Here is a 24304-nt window from a genome sequence, read left to right as displayed (position 1 = left end):
ACCAAACAGGTTTTGTAATGGGTAGATATCCCTCTGACAATATTCGTAGAGTAGTAGATCTGATTGATTTAACTAATAGAAGGACTGACAAGACTACCTTACTTTCACTCGATGCGAATAAAGCATTCGACAGAGTAAGCTGGTCCTTTATGTTCCAAACATTAATAGAGGCTTTAATGGCCGGATTCTCCAAGCAATATCTGCTCTCTACACCAACCCCTCAACCAGGATAATAGACTCTGGTATTACTTCTTCTTGGTTTAAGGTTCAAAATGGAACTAGGCAGGGCTGCCCTCTCTCCCCTATGCTTTATATCTTTACTTTGGAGCCCCTTTCTCAATATATTAGAATGAATGAAAACATTAAGGGAATTCAATTTGACCACAGAGAGTCAAAATTAAACCTTTATGCCGACAATGTTATATTGACACTAACAGATCCTGAAAATTCTATGAAATGTCTCCTTAAAGAATTAGAAATATGTGGCAATATGTCAAACTATAAGCGTAATACATCTAAATCAATTATAATGAGCTGGAATTTAGATAAGGACACTATAGATATATTGGAGAGAGAGTTCACCTTTACATGGGAAACAGATAGTATTGAGTATTTAGGTATAATTCTTACTTCCGAGGCAAAGAATTTAATCAAAGGTTGATTGGGAGACAATGTTGAATCTGACTACCAGATTGCTCAATGATTGGAAGCCATTGGACCGTTCATGGCTGGGAAGAATTAATGTTACAAAATCTTATGTCCTTCCAATCTGGAACTATCTTTTTGGGGTGATACCCACATGTTTACATAGATCGCACTTACATAAAATACAGAGACTATTTTCTGAATATATATCTAAAGGGAAAAAGCCAAGAATAAATAAAGAGATATTAGATAAAACTATAGATAAGGGTGGATTACAAATTCCTAATTTTAAAAAATATCATGATGCTGCTATCCTTAAACATATTTTAAATGTTATAAAACAGAATCTTAAGACTCTTGGTATGATATTGAAATATTTATGTTGGAAATACTGGATCTTTCCCTATTATTGTGGATAGATCCCAAACAAAAAATTGGGCATGGATAGGTTAAAAAGGTGGGAAACATTATTTTACTTACCAAATTCTAAAGTTTTGGTCCTGATTTAAGACAGAACGTAATTTATCATGGGATTATAGTATAAGATCTAAGAGCAATATACGCCTTTTAGAATATAATATGGAAGAAATTAATTTATCTACATGGGAAAAGAATGGTATAAATGTCTTAACAGATATCTTAAACGGTCCTCATATGAAAGCTTTCCATGAAATAGCACTTGAATTTCATCTTCCTCCAAAGGACGTTTTTTGCTATCTTCGAATTAAAAGCTATTTGTGTAATTTCATATGCAAAAAAGATAGCGAAATTATAGGATTGGAGTGTCTAATGAAATATGGAGGTAATGTTAGAACTCTGATGAAAAGTACCATTTTGGATGAGGATGATCCATCTATAATAGATCCAGTTATTAGTATTATAAATAATTGGAAAAGTGATCTTGAAATAGAGGTTCAAATTTCGGAACTGTCAGAAATTAAAACCTTTTTGGGAATTAACATATAATCTATTAGAGACTCTTACGGCCGCTCATATGATTTTTTTTCTTGATTGGCCTAAAATGTCACAAACAAATTAATATATAGCTACTCCTATCTTCATAGCAGCAAAAAAAAATGCATTTTAAAATTCTGGAAACAGAGGGAGCTTCCAACATGGGTAATATTAAAAACACAATTTTCATGTCAATTAAAGATGGAGAGAGAGCCCCTGCCTATAACTGAATATGGATGAAATGTATGGAATAATTTTATCCAAGAAGAAGTATAAGTATATAAATATATATATCTTAAAAATAAAGACAAGAACATTTCCTGAATGGATCTATACCAGTCTCTGTTAGCATCCTGCGATGTTCTCCCAGCGTTCTCTCTCCATAAGTCTAGCTGACTGCCTCAAATAATATTTTTCAGTATTTACAGATTAAAATGAAGGAAAGGGACCTCAGTTAGGAAAAAGGACAAATTAGTAATTTGTTAAATGGGAGTTTACAAAGGAAGAGGCTCTATTTCAACTGTCAGAAGTAAAGACAAATAAGTCAACGGGGCCTGATAGAATACACCCAAATGTATTAAAAAAGCTTAGTGGGTTACTAGCAAAACCATTAACTGATTTATTTAATTAATCACTGTTGACCGGTGCAGTCCTAGAAGATTGGAAGTTAGCAAATGTTGTGCACGTACACAAGAAAGGTAGTAGGGAGATGTGACAAACTCCCCTTCCCACGTGAGTTTGCCACGAGCTCCTGGAGGAGCCTGCTTGCCAGCCTCCTGCCCACAGACTATGGGCCCTGCAGGCAAACCTGTAAAAGACTACCGAAGTTGACCATGGAAATTCTGAACCACTGAACCGATCTTGGTGATTTTTGGATATGTTGGTCCCCCAGATCTGGAATATCTGGAGATATGACTTTTGTGGGGTTTCCATGTGTTTTATGGGTACTTTTGGGGGTGTTGTTGTATTGCATGTTTTTCTGTGCTTGGAGATAATTGGATTAGTACAGTTCCTGATCCAATTATCTCCCAAGCACAGAGGAGGGATTATCGTATGTATGGAAGTGTCCTGGATCTGACAGCCAATGTAATTATGTATTTGTTTCTACTGTGGTTTATTCTCAGATCCAGGGGGAGTGCCCCTTGCATGGGGACCTGCATATAAGGCCGGTTGTGGCTACCATTAAAAGAGTCCCTGCCTACCCTCAACAGAGTCTCATCTCATGTGTGGGGGGGAACAGCTGTATCTGCTCTGGGGATTGCTATATCACTATACTCCTCTGGGTTATAAATCACTTGCTCTTGTAAGAGCAGCCTGCTACATTCTCTGGAGTAGGAGTGGTCTGCCCACAGGAAACTGGATCCTGGTCTTGGATTCAGGGTGGGTGGAGGACAGCGAGACCCCAGGCAAGCTGTAATGCTGGAAGTGGGGAATGCGGTTCTGGTGTCTGGTGTAGTGCTTGGAAGTACTCGGAAGCAGGTCGGGGTGCTAGGTGGTCCATCACAGGAGGAGTCGGGCAACTATAGGCCAGTAAGACTTGCTTCAGTAGTGGGGAAAGTAATGGAAACCATGTTAGAGGATAGGATTGTTGAACATCTAAAATCACATGGATTTCAAGATCAGAGACAAAATGGGTTTACTCCAGGGAGATCATGCCAAACTAATCTTATTGATTTTTTTGATTGGGTAACTAAAATAATAGATCAGGGTGGTGCAGTAGACATTGCTTACCTAGATTTCAGTAAGGCTTTTGACATTGTCTCACATAGAAGGCTTATCAATAAACTGCAATCTTTAAGTTTGGATTCCAATATTGTTGAATGGGCAATGCATTGGCTGAGTGACAGGCAACAGAGGGTTGTAGTTAATGGAGCTTATTCGAAGCATGGTCTTGTTACCATTGGGGTACCTCAGGGATTTGTACTTGGACCCATTCTCTTTAATATTTGTGATATTGCAGAAGGTCTTGATGGTAAGGCATGTCTTTTTGTTGATGATACCAAGATATATAACCTGGTTAATGATCCACGAGGGACAAGACAAATCTAATAGAGCAGCAGAAAATGCTAGCAGAATGCTCGGTTGTATAGGGAGAGGTATTAGCAGTAGAAAGAGGGAAGTGCTCATGCCATTGTACAGAACACTGGTGAGACCTTACTTGGAGTATTGTACGCAATACTGGAGACCGTATCTCCAGAAGGATATTGATACTTTAGAGAGAGTTCAGAGAAGGGCTACTAAACTGGTTCATGGATTACAGGATTTAACTTACAAGGAAAGGTTAAAGGATCTTAATATATATAGCTTGGAGGAAATATGAGACAGGGGGTTTTGATAGAAACATTTACATACATAAATGGAATCAACACCGTAAAGGAGGAGACCTCTTTTATATTTAAAAGAAAAACTACCACAACAAGAGGACATAGTCTTAAATTAGAGGGACAAAGGTTTAAAAATAATACCAGAAAGTATTACTTTACTGAGAGGGTAGTGGATGCATGGAATAGCCTTCCAGCTGAAGTGGTAGAGGTTAACGCAGTGAAGGAGTTTAAGCATATGTGGGATAGGCATAAGGCTATCCTAGCTATAAGATAAGGCCAGGGACTAATGAAAGTATTTAGAAAATTGTGTAGACTAGATTGGCCGAATGGTTTTGATCTGCCGTCACATTCTATGTTTCTATGTTTAATATTTCATGAGGAGATGGCTTTTCCAGAGAGAGGATTTGATTCAAATGCTGTGGGTGGAATCTTGCACCCCACCATCTTAAAACTTTGCCAGTCACCATTGAGATGGAGACAGAAGAGAGACAGAGGGTGGTGGCACGTTCTAGAAGGGTGAGAGCGAGATCGGGAGAGGAATAGGCTATCTGGGTGTTATCGACATTTAGGAGGTATTGGAATCCAAAGGAACAAGTTTGCTAGGAAAAGCAGTACAGAGAGAAAACAGGAGAAGGCTAAGTATCATAGTACTCCAACTGAGAGAAGGGGAGGAGAGGTTATCAGAAAAGCACATGTTTATTAGCTGTGGGTGAGCTAGGATAAAACCAGGAAAGGATAGTGTCACTAAGAAGGGTTTGAAGAAGAAGTGTGTGTCAGCTTAGAAGTCTAGATTGGCCATGCTCTAGTACTCTCTCGCATGGATTATTGTAGCCCTCTCCTAATTGGTCTGCCCAAAAGCCGTATTGCCCCTCTACAGTCTGTAATGAATGCTGCCGCTAGACGGATTTTCCTCTCCAGTTGGTACTCTCGCACCTCAGTACTCTGTCATTCCTTACATTGGCTTCCTGTATCCTATAGGAGTCAATTCCATACCTATAAAGCATTGAACAATTGTGGCCCCTCCTACATCTCTTCACTGATTCATAGGTATGCCCCTCCTCGGTCTCATGACTCTCCTGTCCGCTGCTCGGACAGATACAGCAAAATCACACTTACAGGACTTCTCACAGTCGGCTCTATTCCTATGGAATAGCCTGCCTGCCTGCCACCAGACCCTGGTCTTCAATCTTTTAAGAAGTGCCTTAAAACCGGTCTCTTGCTCTCACCTAAAGGGCAGCACTATACTCTCTCCTACAGTTCTGCCTTACTCCCACCCTTTTTAATGCTATCTCCTGTCCTATTGTGTTTTATATCCCACTATAGACTGTAAGCTCGTTTGAGCAGGGTCCTCTTCAACCTATCGTTCCTGTAAAATTTTTTTAATGGTCTTATTTATTTTTAAATCTCTCACTTTTAAAATATTGCAAAAGTGCTACATAATATGTTGGCGGTATACAAATGCCAATGATATTAATAATAATAGAATAATTAGTAGAGTGGTAGCCTTTGGATTTAGCTGTAATTAGATCATTAGTCACTGGAGCAATTTCAGTAAAATACAGGTAGGAGGAAGCTTGATTGCAAAGGATCTTGGAGAGTGTTTGAGTAGAAAAAAATGCTCAGAGTTGCACACAAGTTGTTCAAGAAGCTATGAGGTAAAAAGAAAATAGGATGGTACATAGATGCAACAGTCAGCTCATGGAGCTGAGATATGAAAATTACAGTAGCATATTTAAGGGAAGTGGGAACAACTGAATTTGAAGACGTGTGACAAGTATGGTGCAATGCAAGGGAAGAGTATCCTGATATGGTGTGAGGGAATGGGATAAAAGGGGATAATTAATGGGGCAATGGGGCAAGTGTTAAGTAGAAATGTAGGCACTTCCTGGGGTAAATTCAGAGATGCACAACATAAGTCAGATTGAGAGAGAGGGGAATGGAGGTGGGATCATTCTTTTTTCAGCTGATCAATATTGTGCATGTGTTCTGAGCTGGTGAAATTGGCCAATGTGATTGGACTGCATGAGGCCCCTGTGATGTTGGAGGGGGCATGTAAGTCAGTGCCAGGAGCTTCACAAGACACTGGATTTCAGGTCAGTAAACTACATTTTTTTTATGCTTTGATCTGAATTTTGTAGGTTGTGTAATAAAATGTTATGCTGATTGTCCCTATCTTTGTATAATACAAACTGAAGCGCTTCCAACATTATTGATTAGAAGAAAAATCCTTGAATTTGTCTGGATGCTTGGGTCAGTTCAGTCTGGTCAGGTCATGATGACATTTGTTGATTGGTAAGCATGATTAGTAAGTATCTCCACTAATTATATAAATCCTCATGGCTACAAAAAACAAACTAACCTGAGAGCAGAGAAAGACAACTGCCTTATTTAACGGTATTCAAATTTTGTTATCAATTAAGTAGAATTATTGTTTGCATTGTAAATGTAGCCATATGACTGTACATAATTTGTTGCACTACTAACAAATATAAATATTTAACCTTGTATAAGTATATACCGTAACAAAACTTTACATTATTTATAATTATATAAATATTACTAGTCTTACTTGACTATCAATGTGAAGAGTTAGATATAATGTATATCAAACATTCAGATTGTAGGAGATTTATCCAATTGTTCTGTTCTAAACAGTGGTCTAAAGTACTAAAAGTTGAGCAATCACTATAGAAGCCAGTCGAACCAGCAGACATTTGTGACTCCTCTCCTTTTACATTTTTGCACCACTTTTTAGAACATGATCTGCAGAGTGGAATATTGACTAAACAATGAAGTATGACTAAACTGAAGTGTACTGGACAGGCTGATAGCACATAGAAGGTATAATGTTGAATGATCTAGGTTGTAAATTATACACATGGTCTTTTGGCTTGAATGTTATTACAAAAAACTTACCCACTGTGGCGAAAATTACCTCACCACTGCTTTCTGGAGGGGCCTGGGACTATGGGCCTTGTGATAACCCATGTTCAAAAGTACTGTTTCTGCCCCTTGGACTTTTAACTGGAACAGATTCGAACACATGGTGGTGGCCATCTTAAATTGTCGAACGGCCAGCGGTGTTTTGTTGTCGAGTGTATAGAATTGTTTTGGGCAATGGACCATGTGCACGGTGGGTCAAAAGAGACTTCCAGGAATTTCCTGAACTACTGCTCTAATCTGGGTGATTTTTGGATATGTTGTTCACCCAGATCAGGGCTATCTGTGGATGTGACATTTGTGGGGATATGTGGTGTTTTTCAGACAAAAATGGATGTTTTTTCTGCTTAGAGTTAATTGAGTTAGTCCATTGTCTTCGTTAATTACATCACAGGCAGAGGGGAGGGATTCTGTACACTGTATGGGAGTGACTGAATGTAAAACTATGTTTTATTGGCTTGTTGTTCCTGTGTCCCTGTGCCCCACAAGGTCCACCTGGGTGATAACCTTGTGGGGAAAACTGCATAATAGGCAATGTGCCACAAAAAATCTTCAGTTCGTATTTTACCCTCAATCTAGAGTCTTGTCTCTTATTGTGGGAAACTGCAACAAGGGATTGCTATAGTCACTATACTCCCTTGGATAATCACTAGCTATTGTAAGAGCTGATCCTGCTTCTCTCTGGAGGAAGAGAGGTTGATCCACTGGAACCTGGAGCCTTGTCGTAGGTCCAGGGCGGGTGGGAGATGGCAAGACCCCAACCAAGCTGCGGCGGTTCGTGGGGTCTGCAGTACTTATGGTGTCTGGAGAAGTGTTTGGAGCCCTCGGTAAGCACTAGAAGCATCCGTCAGCGGAGGTACCCAACCAGGGTACAGGAAGCTCCATTACACCCACGTATTATTACTAGTTACAATTTACATAAAATGTAATTTTCGGAGAGGGGATACTTGCAGTGATTTTTCATTATTTATATAGCTTATTTTATACACACACACACACACACGCATATAAGGCTGGGCCTGTAGTTGTGGGAGGGGCATGATTTCCCTTTTTAAAGATCGCCAGACCCCTCCTCATTATCATTGATGGTCTTGCAATTTGCATACCTGGATTTCTGGCTGCAGCAGACCGCCATCTTGCTTCTGTTCTTTATGGAGACCTTACCTTCCTTCAGAGTGTCTGCTGTTCCTGGTTTAAGGTTCTCCTACCGCCGGGATTTTTCCCCTCTCCTCCGGGCACTAACGCACGGTCGAGAAGCTACTGTAACAGTGAGTTGGTTGACCCCATCTCAGGCACACAGCGTCATCACGGGCCAACTCTATCTCACATACTTACCTCTGTTCGTATACTTTCGTACAATCTTTTGTTTAAACCTTCATACGAACAACAGTTCGGTAGTTGCCCACTATATTCTATCGGTTCATATACTTGTCTTTCGTGGGATTATACTCACCTGTTCGGCAATTAGTTTGCACGCACAAACTATACTCATGTTTCTCACAACAATATGTAATAGTAGTTCTTTTACTGGTGCGTTTGGCAGTTATATGACTTTTTTCCTCTTTTGGAGCCGTTCGTATGCTTACTGCCGAATGCCCTATTTTCACTTGTAGGTATTGACTATTTACTCTCGGAAGTATCACTGAAAGTCATGTACGCTTTCCTACCCTATTCATCCGATAAACTACAGGTAGGTGTACCCATTGGTCGTTATACTTTTCCCTCCCCATCCGGCACTACCTACTACTGTGAGACTTGGTCTACTGGCTGATAGGGTTCAACCACAGTTGATTTTTCTGGCTTTCTTGCCAAGTCTTAGTGGTCCCGCGAGGCCAATGACCATCCTCATATTCGGTGGTACTCACGCCCAAACAGCCAACACATAGTCGCCTCACATAGTGGTATAGAGAGGGCCTCCCCTCTGACTCCTATGCTGTCTTTTGCTTTACCGGTCACCGAAAGGCCACTACCCCACTTTTAGGATTAATAGGGACTTGGTGTGCTCAGTTTATCCGCAACGCAGAGAGGAGTTTGACCTATATTTACATAAGTTGGTGGACCTGGGGCATAAATATGGTGGTACATCATTTTATGATTACCACAGATCATTTTCCGCGAAGGTGTCTGCAGCCCTGGCTCAGTTTAATTTTCAGACATAGTTACATAGTTATATAGCTGAAAAGAGACTTGGGTCCATCAAGTTCAGTCTTCCTCACATATGTTTTTGCTGTTGATCCAAAAGAAGGCAAAAAAACCCAGTCTGAAGCGCTTCCAATTTTGCAACAAACTAGGAACAAAATTCCTTCTTGACCCCAAAATAGCAGTCAGATGTCTCCTTGGATCAAGCAGCTATTACCCCACTAATTAGAAATTATATCCCTGTATGTTATGTTTTTGCAAGTATACATCTGTATGGACTCTGACAAAACCACCTCTTCAGGCAGAGAATTCCATATCCTTATTGCTCTTACTGTAAAAAAAACTTTTCTTTGCCTTAGATTAAATCTTTTCTTGCAGCCTAAATGTGTGACCTCATGTCCTATGTATAGCCATGTTTATGAATAGATTTCCAGAAAATGGTTTGTACTGGCCCCGAATATATTTGTATAATGTTATCATATCCCCTCTCAGGCACCGTTTTTCCAAACTAAAGAGATTTCAATTTTGTAACCTTTCTTCATAACATGCTCCATTACATTTATCAATTTTGTAGCTCGTCTCTGCACTTTTTCTAGTGCCATGATATCTTTCTTTAGAACAGGTGCCCAAAATTGCACAGCATATTTAAGGTGTGATGTGATTTTATAAAGAGGCAAAATTATATTTTCATCTCAAGAATTTATGCCCCTATTTATACATGACAAAACCTTACTGGCCTTAGCAACGGCAGATTGACATTGCATATTGCTGCCTAATTTGTTGTCTATAACAATTAGGGATTATTCTAGCCTCGGTGAGGGAATAATCTACATTTTATTAAAGACTGGAGGCGAATATTTGCTTTACCTTCTTTACTGAAACCTCCAGCAGCAAAGAAACAGTTAACAGAACTTTTCAAAACAACCAATCAGAACAAAGCAACAGTAGTATAAAACCCCTAAGCAGGCTCTTCCTCTTTCTTTGATGAGGTCGAGCAGGAGAGCAAGGAAACCAACGAATCCACCTTGTAGCAGACACATCCAAAGAAACAATCGTCAAGCCCAGAGAGAAAACAGATTACACTGCAAGAAAAAGGAAAATATTGTGAAAGTAAACTGTCAAGGCAAGATGTCATATCCATACAATATCACTTGCACATCATAATACCTGATGAATAAACAAAGTCTACAGATCTTATGAAGACCTAGTATTTAGTATGTACCTTAACTAAAAGGCATTGACGAAACATAATTACAACACAAACATGATGAATAAAATGCACACGGACAATCATCACTGAATAATAGAAATAACCTTTATTATGTAAAACCATGCATTCACAAAACATAACAATATTCCCAATTAATTATAATAGAATAAGACCCAAATCCAGGGAGGGAACGTAAAAAAAAAAGGGGGGGGGGGGGAAATATTCGCCTCCTGTCTTTAATAAAATTTAGATTATTCCCTCACCGAGGCTAGAATAATCCCTAATTTTATGGCAGGACAGGAGGCTTCATATTTGCAATTTTAACGCCCAAATAGTAGAACCAGAAGCAATATGAGATAGAGGACTGAAATAAAAGGAGAATGGAAAAAGCCATTCCCTAAACCAAGCAGCGGTGTAGAGAAAATGCAGAAGGGACCCAACGGCTTCCAAAGTTGTTGAGGTGACAGCACCCGAACCAAAAAGTGTCCCAGAGGAACTCTCAAGGTCAGCCAATGAGAGGATTCACCAAATCCAACGGGCGAGCGAAGATGCAGAAACAGTCCAAAACGGCTGTACGCAGAAATCAACAGCTGTCCATGAGTAGACGGACGAAAGAACCAGATCCTGGATCTACATGGTCGTGTACAACCTGTCAGAACTGTGGCCTATCCGGAGAACAGGGGTACAACACAGACGATGAATATAAATGAAATATGTGTGGAGCAGAAGCCAATGTACTGAACGGCAAGAAGGAAGAAGACACTACATCGATACCATGACGTCAGAACGCCATGAAATACAAGATGTACTGGGGAAAACCGTAAGCGGAAAAACTGGCGCAAGGCAAGTCCTTGTCATCAGGTCATTCCACAAGAAAATGCAGAACACACGATACCACTAGAATTGAGGAATAGCGAGAGATAGGGTTCCCGTAAGGTATACACCTCTTGGTAGACTGCAGACCAAGAGATCCTTACCAATGCCAGAATCTTGAGAAAACACACATGAGTCATCCACTAGCTGACATAGGGTGTGAATGGCCCCATACGATCCTACCCTGAGAGGGCAACTCAGCCTGACAATGGGGACAGCCATAATAAGGACCGCCATAGGCACCCAAACATCTTTCCAGACACCAGTCATGGCAGGTTACCCCTGTGGAACCACATAGGACATTAAGAGACAGGGAGTCGTAGATTGCTTTCCCATGGCAAACTCCATCTAAAAGGGGCCCGAAGTATCCTGGAGGTAAACAGGATGCGTACGCCCCGAAGGAGACCAAGCTTGGAAAACGCGTCCCTCGCCTCGTTGAGGGTTCGGCAGCCAACTAGAGAACCACTCCGTATGGTGGTTCGCACCGAATTTAATCATGCCAGTACTCAAGACTCCGGAGGGTGAGGCAACCAATCATTGGGGTCTCTCCATGTTCGGGTGAAGCCGTCCACCACATGAGTGTCTCGTCCCGCGGACATTCTGTCACAAATGAAGAATACTTGTCCAGACGCTATAGATAGCGATCCTACGTGAGATCCGACTGCAGTCCGTAGTGGGCAACCAGTGATAAGTCCACGCCGGAAGGTAGCGAGCAGTACTACTTCCCGTGGGAAAGCTGTGAATGTTGAACAAACCTGCAGGTAGTTCCATACAGTTGGCACGAAGAGGTCCCTCCTCTGGACTCCAGAGTCCACGCCAAAGTTGGTTGGGGTCCGAAACTCCTTGGTAGGCCTGGCTCCCCTATGTCGGGGTCATCAATTAAGTTTTAGATGAGCTTCGTTCGAGGTCACATGAGTCGGTCATACCAGGCCGAAGACCTGCGAAGACCCGAGAAAGCGTCATGTTGGAGGGGCTTATAGTACCGGATCCTGGAGGTATGGCCTCGATGGCGAATAACAACCGGTCAATCGACCGGGTTGGGCCCCTAAGTGTGACCCGCAGGTTGCGGAGCATATTCCTGGTATTTTCCTTGAAGACGGACATCTTGGTCCTCGGGATGCGGAGCACAGCCTGGACCGAATATTCTATTAAAGACCAGAAACTGGGTTGCCTGGGAGTGAGTCAGATTCAATATGTCCATGTTGATGGTGAAATCCATGCGGGTTTCTCTCATGTCTAGTTGAGGGAGAGAACCAATCGTCCACGCCGAGCAGCTCTCTGAGGGGATGAGTGCCCTCCATCTCGAAGTGTCTACAGGCAACATGTGCATTGGGAGCATGTAGCGTGGGGATGGGGCGGGAACTCCACCGCACCCTTCGCCCAGCATGGCAACTTCGGAATGGAGGCCTCATTGGTCATGCGTATCACTCATGGAACGGTCCAAGGTTCCGCAACCTTGATCCTGAGTCCGGGCACGGTCCGAGAGACCTCTGGGGCTAGTTAAGGGGAACCCTATGAATAGAGACATGTCAGCCCAATTTGTACGTGAGGGTAACTCCGGAGAGCAGACCCAGCAATTGGATGCCAAATCTGCCAGTTTGATGTCCAGCTTGGACAGGGGCCGTTTCGCAGTTCTCAGGGGTAGAAACCAACTAGGCGATACCTATAAGTCATATCGGTCCATTCCCAAAGGGAATTTAGTCTTCTCCACTTTCCAAGCTGTAACGCGCCGTTTGTCCCGAGGAAACATCTGTGTCCGCGTGTCATTGACATCCAGTGGTTAGTCCCAGATAGAGTGCAAACCCTGTATCAGGTGATTGCGGGGTCCTTTCCGGACTCTGTCATGAAGACTGATCCTCTTGATGAATCCATCCGTTAGCCAACGCATACCAGGGGTGCTTGGTACAGCGTCTAGGATGGCCGGTGGAGTGTCCCCTGTAGGGTACTGATGGCTTCTGGCAGTGAGGTCAGCGGGGTGGCATGAGGACAGGCCAAGTGACCTTCTGGGTGCGGGAGATTTGTCCTTCCGTCGTGATTGCACAACTGCCAGAGGTAACAGTGTCTGAGTGATACCTGGTGCAACCAGCTGGGGGTCACCCAGCGTGCAAGAGGGGATCACCCAACAAGCACAAGCATACCATGCAGTATAGGTCAGCAGGGGAGGGGGTCACCCTCAGTCTGAACATAATCCGACACTGTAGGTACAGTAGTGCAGTAGTGGTTAGCCGTATAATAAAGTAACCAGACATTGCCGGTCCAGCAGTGCAGACGGCAGGAGGGGGTCACCCTCATATAACCATAACTGGGCATTGCAGATCTAGCAGGGCTGTAGGTAAGAGGGGGTCACCCTCAGTGTGGCATCAGAGGTCTGTATACCCAGTAGTGCAGTAAGCGAGAGGGGGTTCACCCACATTATGGTTATAACAGGACCCTGTAGGTCCAGCAGAATAGTCCACAGGCGGGGGTCACCCTCAGTATCTGCGTATAGCAGGGCACCGTAAGAACAGTAGCTCAATCAGTGGGAGGGGTACCCTCTTTTACGGGTATACCTGGACGCTGCAGGTCCAGCATTGCAGACTGTAGGAGGGGTTCCTCGGTATGATAATAACAGGACATTGCCGGAGCATTAGTGTAGGAAGCAGGAGGGGGTCACCCTCAGCATTAATTCTACAGGACACCGTAGAGCCAGCAGGATACTCATTGGTAGCCATGTTGCCAGAGGGAGGGGGTCACCCAGCCCACAATGGTGTCATACGTCCATTATTATGGTCCAGTAGCGGGTAGAGCCCCAGAAATATGGACGGGGGAGGGGGGGAGGTGGTCACCCCCCATAATAACAGGGCTGTATGTGGGGCCAGTTAGCCCCCCTGAGGGGTAGAAGGGTCCATATAGCTAGAAGCTGACTCACATCTACAGACCACTCAGGTATTATATTAGGATACACTTTTGAAGTGTAGGTATAGTGGAATAATTAAAGTCCCTTGCAGAAAGGGCAGCAAATCCTAGGCAGGGGAGCTAGGTGCTGAAAAACAGGCCATTTATTTTATGAGAAATGACTGAACCTTAAGAGTAAGACTTGAGTAGCATATATCACATGTGGCATAGTCTTGTTAAACAATTATTTTTTTAAACAATGATTTTTATTTGAGCAGTAACATGCCCCTTTAAATCTGAGATTCACATTTAATTAGTAAAAAAAAACGTGACAAGTCTACTGCTAAGATAGGGAACAGTCACATTGCATCAGACATCATAGTAAGCTGCAGTTATTAAATATAGGAACAACATCTGCCTTCCTCCAATCCTCCGATACTTTACCTGAAACAAAAGAATCTTGAAAAATTAAATACAGAGGTTCACTTATTTGCCCACTTAGCTCCTTAAGTACTAGTGGGTGTATACCGTCAGGCCCCGGAGATTTATTTACATTAATTTTCTTTAATAGCTGTAGCACCTTGTCTCGAGTTATCCAATCACAAGTTATCTGCAAGTTTGTTGCAGCAATCATTTGCTCATCTTTTGCCATAGGATCCTCATTAATATATACTGAAGAAAAATAGTTATTTAAAATGTCTGCCTTTTCCTGGTCTTCATTAACTAACAGACCCATCTCTGTTTTCAGTGTACCTACACTTTCATTTTTTGTTTTTTTTTAGAATTGATGTACTTGAAAAAAAATTTGGGGTTGGTTTTTCATTCTTTGGCTATCAATTTCTCATTTTCTAGTTTAGCCACTTCAATTGCCTTTTTGCAAGTATTATTGGCTTCCTTATATCTTATATAGGATGCCTCTGATGTGTCCGATTTATATGCCCTTTTCTTATTTTTGATCTCTTGTTTTACTTCTCTACTAAGCCACATTGGTTTTAATTTGTTTCTTTTATATTTATTACCCAATGGTACATACTGAGAAATGTACCTTTCTAATATTTGTTTGAATAGTTTCCATTTTTCCTCAGTGTTTTTATCACTAAGGAGTTTATGCCAGTCGATATGTTGTAGAGCTGCCCTAATTGGGGTGGTCTCTGGGAAAAAATTCAGCCAAGCAAAGATTGATTGTCGACCTCTCTGCTCCCCACTCTTCTACAACACCCAGTCTGAACTCTTTCCTTCAGAGAAATTTTCCCTGCAATATGCTTCTATTCATAATGTCATTCACACTATTATGACAGCAGGGAAGGGAGCATTGCTTAGTAAGACAGACATCATTAACGCCTTCAAGGTCCTCCCAATACACCCTTCTTTGTGGCATCTACACGGCATTAAGTGGCAAGGTTCTTATTACTTTTTCAGAGTAACTTATTCCTACCCAATAGCCTAAGAACCACGATCCAGCTATTCCAATCTCTGGGGGTCCTGGTCTCCCCTAAAAAGGCAGAAGGACCCAACATGCTGATTAATTTTCTTGGTATCACACTAGAATCGGTCAAATTGCTGGCCAGTTTGCCTAGAGATAAGATTGAGCGCATCCTATCAAACATCAACTTATATCTCTCTCTGAATCCTGTAATCGCACAGACCTACAATCTTTATTAGGCTCCTTCAACTTTGCAATGCAAATTATCCCACAGGGCAGGGCTTTCATATCAAGACTGCTCAATCTATTTCCCCGTTTTTAGACAGACAGTTCCCGCGTTACACTAGCTGGACCTGCTACAGCAGATTTGCGCATGTGGCAGGAATTTCTCAGAAGATGGAATGGGAAAAGCATGTTTGTCCCTTTACTTACCTCTGACTCCCTTACTATTTTCACAGATGCAGCGGCCACCTCAGGCTTTGCAGCTATTTTTGGTGATCACTGGCTTTGTGGGGGCTTGGCCTAGGGAGGTATATAATGTACAAGGTTTTTTTATTTTTTTATTTTTTTTATTTTTTCTTTATTTTTGGTGCATGTTGTATAATACAGATCATTTGTGGTTGCCACTTCCATGTGGTCAAACTGTCAAAGTTATACAATGAACATGGCATTCAATACGTTGCACATTTTGTTTGGTTGGGCTGTGTGGTTATAACGGGGTGACCTATGTGTTTGTAGTGTATCCCCATAGTGAGTGTGTCTCCGTTGGGAGTTCCGAGTGAAGCTTGTCTGTGGGTATGCCCGCTACATTTGTTTGTGGTGTGTCATGGAGATGTTGCTCCTTCCTGACGCTCTACGTGTCTACTGCGGTGGTCTCCTTTGTGGGGAGCAAGTAATGAGTCGAACGACTTAGGCTATGGTTGTGTGCGGTTATTGGTCTCCATTGGAGGTGTGACCCTTGCCTCTAAGGTCGGCGTGGAAGTGGTGACCCGTGTGTGCCCCGGTGATTTCTATCCCTGTAACCTAGGGAACGGGGGGAGGGGAGGGTGCATTAAAGTGCATCCCGCCAGGTTTACCAAACCCATGTGTCTGGGTTCTGGGTCAGTGGAGGTTCTGACGCCCTACTGCGGTTGTATAAGTGGAGCGTGTCAGCAGGCGTAAACATAAAAGAACTGAGGAAAATTAAACGGTCAAATGAACATTGGTATAAGAAAATGAGTTAAATGTATAAGTCCCAGCAGCCTTGGCTTGTAACAATAAACAGTGCGTGATGATCTTGGGGCTCTGCGATTGTCAGCGCCTCTTCAGGTAGTGGGTCCCTGCGTCCTCCTCGGCGCTGGCGTAGATGACTTGGCATCCGGTCCGGGGTGAGGGTGAGATATTCCCGGTGCTGGAGTTCCAGTGGCGGGTAAGCCCAGCGCTGTCAGCAGTGCTGGTGCGTCTGTCGGGGCCGTAGCTTTGAAGGATTGTCCGTCCTTAGTGACCCATAGGGTGTTTGGGGTTGCCCACCTGTATGTCAGGTTTTCCCCTTGTAATGCCCTTGTGAGGGGTTGCATGCTCTTGCGCCATATTAAGGTAGCCCTGCTCAAGTCCTGAAAGAAGGAGATATGGCTGTTTTCAAAGTCATATGGGGATTTCCCCTTAAGCGCTGCAGTTAGGCCTAGTTTGTCGGCAACATTTTGGCACCTGAGGATGATGTCTCTTGGTGCTGTGGCTGGAGCTTTAGGGGACTTAGCTATCCTATACACCCCTTTAAACGTAAAGTACTTAGCTTGTTTAGCCAGTAGCAGGGATGCCACCAGCCGTCTCACAAAGTGCGGCAGTTCTTCCAGGGGTATGTTTTCTGGGACTCCCCTAATCTTTATATTTTTCCTCCTGCCTCTATCGTCTAGAGTGTTTACTTGTCTAGTTGTTTCAGTCTGGGCTGTTTGTATTTGGAGTACCTTGTCTCTTAGTGCCTGGAAGTCCTGTTGCAGGGCCAGTACGTCTGCTGCTGTGGCTTGGGAGCGTGCTGCAACCGTTTGTACCTCTGTGGTTAGTGTCGCCAGGTCTGCTTTCCACATCGCTTTGAGGTTGGATTGGAGGCCTGTGAGCATCTCCTGTATGTCCTGCTTAGTGGCAGGAGCCAGTGGCCCCGATGTGCTGGCAGTCACTTGGGTGGTCTGGAGTGGGCTTTGGGGTGAATTCCCGCTCTCCGGATGCTGGGATGTCGAGTCTCTCTCTCGAGAGGATTCTCTTGAGTCTCTTGCTGGTGGCTGAGACGTCCACATCTGGTCCAATTCGCGCTGCGTTTTAGCGGCATTTGCGGGTGTCCTTTGGGACTTTCTCCCCATTTCACTGCCCAGGAGGTAGGGTGGCAGCAGATTTGTGAAGGCCAGGTCTCCCCAGTATTCACCCGCGGACACTTGCGGCCGGCCGTCTGCGCGGTAGGCCTTAGAGCCTCGGTTGCGGTATTTTCTGCCCGGGGCCAGAAAGAAAGGCATCGATCGAGTCCGGACGATGCCCTGAGTAGTATGCCGCCTTCAGGTGCGATGTGGCTGGCGAGATGTCGCTGATATTTGCCGATTTGATTTAGGCACACAGGAGCTGCAGAATATGGCGTCCGCTCCTGTGCGCTGTTAGGCTCTGCAAGGTTTTTTAACTACGTCTGCCCTGTTCGAGCTCTACGCTATTATAGCTGCTTCAGTAGCTTGGGGAACAGCCTGGTCAGGTCAAGTGGTGAGATGTTGTTCAGATAATTTGGCAAATAATTTACAAAAGGTTGTTCCAAATCTCTGACCATCATGAGCTTTCTGAGGAAATTGACTTGGCTGGCAGCCAACTATAATTTATTCCTGGTATGTGTGCATATTCCTGGCATTCAGAACGTAGCAGCTGATCATTTATCTTGCTCTCAATTTCAGGAATTCCACAATGCATTACCAACGGCAGCCTTGGTGGCTACCCCGGCTCTGTCATGGCAGAACATGACATTGGATTCAGAGATCTGTTAACGCATGGCAGACTCGTTTCACAATTAGCTTTGTCTGACAACACTAGGAAGTCATACGACAGGGCTTTTCATGTTCTTGTTGGACTTTCAAGTTGTAAATAAACACTCAATGGAAACTATTGTAGCCTTCACTTCTTTTTGCCACCTTAAATTAAAAGTATCATACAACATGATCAAATTATATCTGACAGGGGTACAACACCATATACTCACACTTTGGCCAAACCACCATTTTCTATCTTCTTACCAAATCAAACATAGAAACATAGAAACATAGAATGTGACGGCAGATAAGAACCATTCGGCCCATCTAGTCTGCCCAGTTTTCTAAATACTTTCATTAGTCCCTGGCCTTATCTTATAGTTAGGATAGCCTTATGCCTATCCCACGCATGCTTAAACTCCTTTACTGTGTTAACCTCTACCACTTCAGCTGGAAGGCTATTCCATGCATCCACTACCCTCTCAGTAAAGTAATACTTCCTGATATTATTTTTAAACCTTTGTCCCTCTAATTTAAGACTATGTCCTCTTGTTGTGGTAGTTTTTCTTCTTTTAAATATAGTCTCCTCCTTTACTGTGTTGATTCCCTTTATGTATTTAAATGTTTCTATCATATCCCCCCTGTCTCGTCTTTCCTCCATGCTATACATGTTAAGATCCTTTAACCTTTCCTGGTAAGTTTTATCCTGCAATCCATGAACCAGTTTAGTAGCCCTTCTTTGAACTCTCTCTAAGGTATCAATATCCTTCTGAAGATAGGGTCTCCAGTACTGTGTACAGTACTCCAAGTGAGGTCTCACCAGTGTTCTGTACAATGGCATGAGCACTTCCCTCTTTCTACTGCTAATACCTCTCCCTATACAACCAAGCATTCTGCTAGCATTTCCTGCTGCTCTATTACATTGTCTGCCTACCTTTAAGTCATCAGAAATAATCACCCCTAAATCCCTTTCCTCAGATGTTGAGGTTAGGACTCTATCAAATATTCTGTACTCTGCCCTTGGGTTTTTACGTCCAAGATGCATTATCTTGCACTTATCCACATTAAATGTCAGTTGCCACAACTCTGACCATTTTTCTAGTTTACCTAAATCATTTTCCATTTGGCTTATCCCTCCTGGAACATCAACCCTGTTACATATCTTAGTATCATCCGCAAAAAGACACACCTTACCATCAAGACCTTCTGCAATATCACTAATAAAAATATTAAAGAGAATGGGTCCAAGTACAGATCCCTGAGGTACCCCACTGGTGACAAGCCCAAGCTTCGAATATACTCCATTGACTACAACCCTCTGTTGCCTGTCACTCCATACTTAAAGGCATTAAACCATACTTAAAGGCATTAAAAACTCATGCCAACATCTTCTAGATAACCTATTCATAGTCGACTCTTCAAATGATTATCAAACCTCATGGATACAACCCCTTTCGAATCACACACCAATCATGTCATTAAAACCGCTATCTACTTAGCTTTCTTTGGGTTCCTCAGACCCGGAGAGTTTACCACCACATTGTAACAGATTCCCCTTTGTCTTTCGTTGGATCTGTAATTCCTGTGAACAAGCCATTCGTTTAAAACTTTCTTATAAACTGACTTTAATGGATGCTAGAGTAAAGGCCGTTCAAATCACAAATTTCCCACCGAACGCCTGACCACCCAGTACAAAAGTGGGGCACTCATTTACCTCCCTGACTTAAAGAACACCTCGAAAACTGTGAATACTCCATGTTAATCGCTATACAGGGTGGTCTGTGTTTGTTTACACGAATGGATGGTGGTGGCCATTTTGTTTAGTAGAATGCACTCATCGGTGTTTGGTCGTCGAACGCGTGCAACTATTTTCGGCTACCTTTTCCATGAACACGGCTGAAACTTCTACCTTCCATGCGTTCGGCTAAACTCATGCACGGAGCGCTCTTTCTCCAGAATAAACTCACAAACAAGCCGCGTCTAAAGAGAGTAAGCACGAACCGATCCGTTCATGCAATTTGAACTTTATGCGAATGGAAAAATAGACCGACCGCACAGCCTGAATCTGTGGAACTGTTTTGGGCATACGAACAGGCGTGCGGTCGGTCCAAAGACTGTTATCTATCTCCCAAACCCCTGGATGGATTCATGTGATTTTTACACATGTTGCTCCCCAAGTTATGCTGATTTTAAAAATAAGTTTTATTCGTATACGATGTAAAATAAGGAAGTTATAAAAATTGATAAAAAGTGTAATTTTTCAGCTTGGAGATAATTGAGTAGATACAGTAGGTAACTCAATTATCTCCCAAGCAGAGGGGAGGGAATATGTGGGTTGTAACCAGTGTTTGATTGGTTAATGTATAACTGTCTGTGGGTGTCTCCCTTGCATGGGAAGACTGCATACAAGGAGAGTATCTGCCATTAGAAACATAGAAACATAGAATGTGACGACAGATAAGAACCATTCGGCCCATCTAGTCTGCCCAATTTTCTAACTACTTTCATTAGTCCCTGGCCTTATCTTATAGTTAGGATCTGCCATTAAACCTTCAGTTCTTCCTCACCCTCAATCTAGAGTCTTGTCTCTTATTGGGGGTAACCGCTATGCAGCTATCACACTAGGTCTTGTAAGAGCTTCTTCACTTGGATCACTACTGGATCCATATTTTTCTAATTCAAAATCACCAGTAATACATATATGGTTTTCCATAAAACACGTATATGTATATAGAGGTGTGTGTGTGTGTGTGTGTATGTATATATATACATATACACACCTCTAATATCCTTCCTTGTGTACTGTTTAATAAAGCAGATTTCTGGGCCTTTGCATTCATTGCATATTTGAACCAACAATGAAGTATATTATAGTCTGTGCTTCCTATTCATTCACAAACAGGAAATGGAACGCTTCACTGCTTAAAAAAAAAATATTGATTACAAAAAAATAAAAATGCAGTTTTGGTGTGTGGAGTATCCTAGTTTAACTCCAGTTTGTAAAAGTGCAGATTTCTATGAGAAATCACCACTTTTATGTATTAGTCGACATCAGGACGGTTGGAAACTGTGGAGAAACCGACCTCGCCACGTGTCCTTGGAGGGGGCTGCTTGCCCGCCTCTTGCCTTTGGACTATGGACCCGACTTTATGTGAATGTGTTAACCCAGATAGCTATGCCATGGAGCCAATTCGTGTAGTTAAAGACTTCGGCTCCATGGCAATTGAACTGTGTGAATAGGATCTGAGCGCTATTTGGTAGTTTTGTGCGCTTAGATCCCAGCTATCTGGGGATATGTGACATGTCTGTGTTTTATGTATAAAATGTGACTTTGTGTATTTTATAGTATTTTAATGCTTTGTGCTCACCATGTGCATAATGAAGTCTTGCCTCTGTCCTGGGAGATAATTGAATTACTTCTCAATTATCTCCAGAATAGAAGACCCTGAAACTGGTCTGGGCCGGAAAGCCATGCTGGCAGGAGTTTTTAAAATATATTTTACTAACTTCTGAACCCCTGGTCTGATTCATGCCATTTTTTTATATGTTGTTCCCCTGAATGGATCTATTGTGAATATGTAATTTTTATGTGAATTGGATGTATGGTTTTAGAGTTATGAAAGTTGGGTAAAAAGAATGTTTTAAACTGTATGTATAATTGGATTACCTCTCAGGCTAAGGGGAGGGAATCTGTGGGATGTAACCATTGTGTGATTGGTGTATTGTAAATCCCTCCCTTGTATGGGAGAATCCTTTATAAGACAGTGTGTGAATACATCTAGGAGTTCCTGTTTAACCCTCAAAGTGAAGTGTTATTGGGGAGGATTTATTGCATGCTGTTCCAGATTGACTGCTAGGGTGCAAACCTATTCGTATGGTTCCTATTCAACTGTCTACAGCATTCAGAGGCTTGAGAGGATTCATATGCTTCTCAGATACAGTGATTGTCGGGGTGCCAGGCGATCCGTTACAGAAACCATGCTAATTAGGGGAGGGCTGGCAGTCTTAGGCCTGGCGGGCAATCCAGTCATGTGGCCCATTGCACCATCAAATCAGCTCACCATCCATGCCCACCTTTACTGGTTTTATAACGGATATTGATGTTCTGAAGTATGATGCAATGTGGTTTAATATCATTTAATTGTAATAGCAACAAAGTATGGTTGACAAAAATAAAATCTACAGTTGTAACAAATGAACAATTTATGTACACAATACACTTAAAGAATATGTGGTACATTTAGGGATATGGATAAACCTTCTCACTTAATTTTTTCAAAAAATACAGAAGCCAGAGAAATAAATATCTGTTGTGATCCTGTATAGCAATTAGCATGGTCCCCTAGGGTAAAAACATGCACAGTCTTTTGTTTTAGTATAAGTTCGGTCACTTTACTTGGAAAATCCACACAGGAGGCAGCATCAGGATCAACACCAAAGAAATAATAATGTAACAAAATCCTAGCTCATGTGAGCGATTACGAACATTTCCCTTTCCAGAAATTAAACTTGAACAAAATACTGGTTTCACCAACCTTACTAGCAACTCTCTGCACTCCAGTGCTCAGTCAGCCTGCTGCTTCCAGCCCTCAAAAGAGAAATAAAAGTCTTCTCTACCTGTTTACCAGGGAGGGTTTTATTTCCCCTTCTGCAGTCGATTACCTGCAGCTGAGCAATAGGTTGGAGACAATCCAAAACCCTGGCCTGGACCTTATTTCTCTCAGCTGTATACCGGCCCGCCCTACACTCCAAATGCGGAGTGGGCCAGGGGCCCATAACTGAACATTAATGTTCAGTTATTAATGTTGCATACAACGCATATTGGGGTTAAATGTCATATGCCTCTCTGAGGAAGATAGAGGGAATAAAAACAGCCTCACATACCACACCATTCACTTAGACCATAAACAGTGAACTCGGGAGAGACCATCCGCATTATCTTGGGCCGTAGCCCATTTTATTGCTAGGCATTCCTTTTCGACAACGGGGTACCTCTGTTCATGGGAATTAATTTTCCTGCTCAGGTACATCACAGGATGTTCTCTTCTTCATGCACCTGGGAAAGAAGAGCACCCAGGCTCACATCCGATGCATCGGTCTGTACAACAAATGTTTTAGTGAAATCCAAAGCCACAAAAACAGGGTCAGCACACAAGGCTTCCTTCAAGATTTGGAAGGCACTCTCCGTTTCCGGGCTCCACTTAACCATAACTGGGCCTTTTGCCTTAGTAAGCTCAGTAAATGGTAGCAATGGTAGCAAAGTCAGGGATGAACCTGCGATAATAACCAGTTAAGCCAAAGAATGCCCTGACTTTCTTCTTAGTTACAGGATGTGGCCAACTGGAGATGGCTGCTACCTTGCTCTCTTGCGGTTTAAGGAGTCCCCGCCCGATTGTGTAAACTAGATATTTAGCCTCTTCTAACCCTAACTGTAACAGATCACCCTGCACTCCGACTGAGTACCCTGTACTCCGACCGTTGATGGATGCTTCCTCGCTTGCGCCGAGAACCACAAGCACAGCACCGAACACCAAAACCACCGCAGACTCCACAACCGCCGTAGCTTAACTGGAATCTCGCCATCTTCCTTCCACCCTGGATCAGCTTCTGTCCTCCAGGACCGTGTGGGGAAAGACCCAGGAGAGCATATCAGGAACAGCTCTTAAAAGAGCTAAGTGATTAAAGCTCAAGGGAGTATGCAGAGCATAGCAATCCCCAGTGTGAGTATAGCTGTCCCCTCAAATCACGAGATAAGACTACGTGTTGAGGGTCAAGAAGATCTCTGTTAATCAGCCACAAAAGGGCCTTCTTTTATGCAGGTTTTACACATACAGTACCGCCCACCGGGTTTTGTAAAACAACCAATAAAACACGTAATATACATTAAAATACTCCCATTCATTCCCACAAAATCCTCCCCTCTGCCTGTGATATAATTACTGTACAC

At 42.8% G+C, this 24304-nt stretch overlaps 1 protein-coding gene across 1 annotated transcript in view; it reads left to right on the top strand.

Moving 5' to 3' along the window:
* Nucleotides 1–5954: 5954 nt before the first annotated feature.
* The window catches only part of LOC134582596 (serine protease inhibitor A6-like), a 97311-nt gene continuing 78961 nt past the window's right edge, over nt 5955–24304 (top strand). Inside the window, exon 1 of the mRNA XM_063439265.1 lies at nt 5955–6016. The gene's annotated coding sequence lies outside the window, so the exon portion shown is untranslated. The remainder of the gene's footprint in view (nt 6017–24304) is intronic.

The sequence above is a fragment of the Pelobates fuscus genome, chromosome 13 (assembly GCF_036172605.1).
Source record: "Pelobates fuscus isolate aPelFus1 chromosome 13, aPelFus1.pri, whole genome shotgun sequence".
In the NCBI taxonomy this organism is placed as follows: domain Eukaryota; kingdom Metazoa; phylum Chordata; class Amphibia; order Anura; family Pelobatidae; genus Pelobates; species Pelobates fuscus.
Note: the sequence above shows the minus strand (reverse complement) of the source record. Positions and strands in the feature narration are given on the sequence as shown.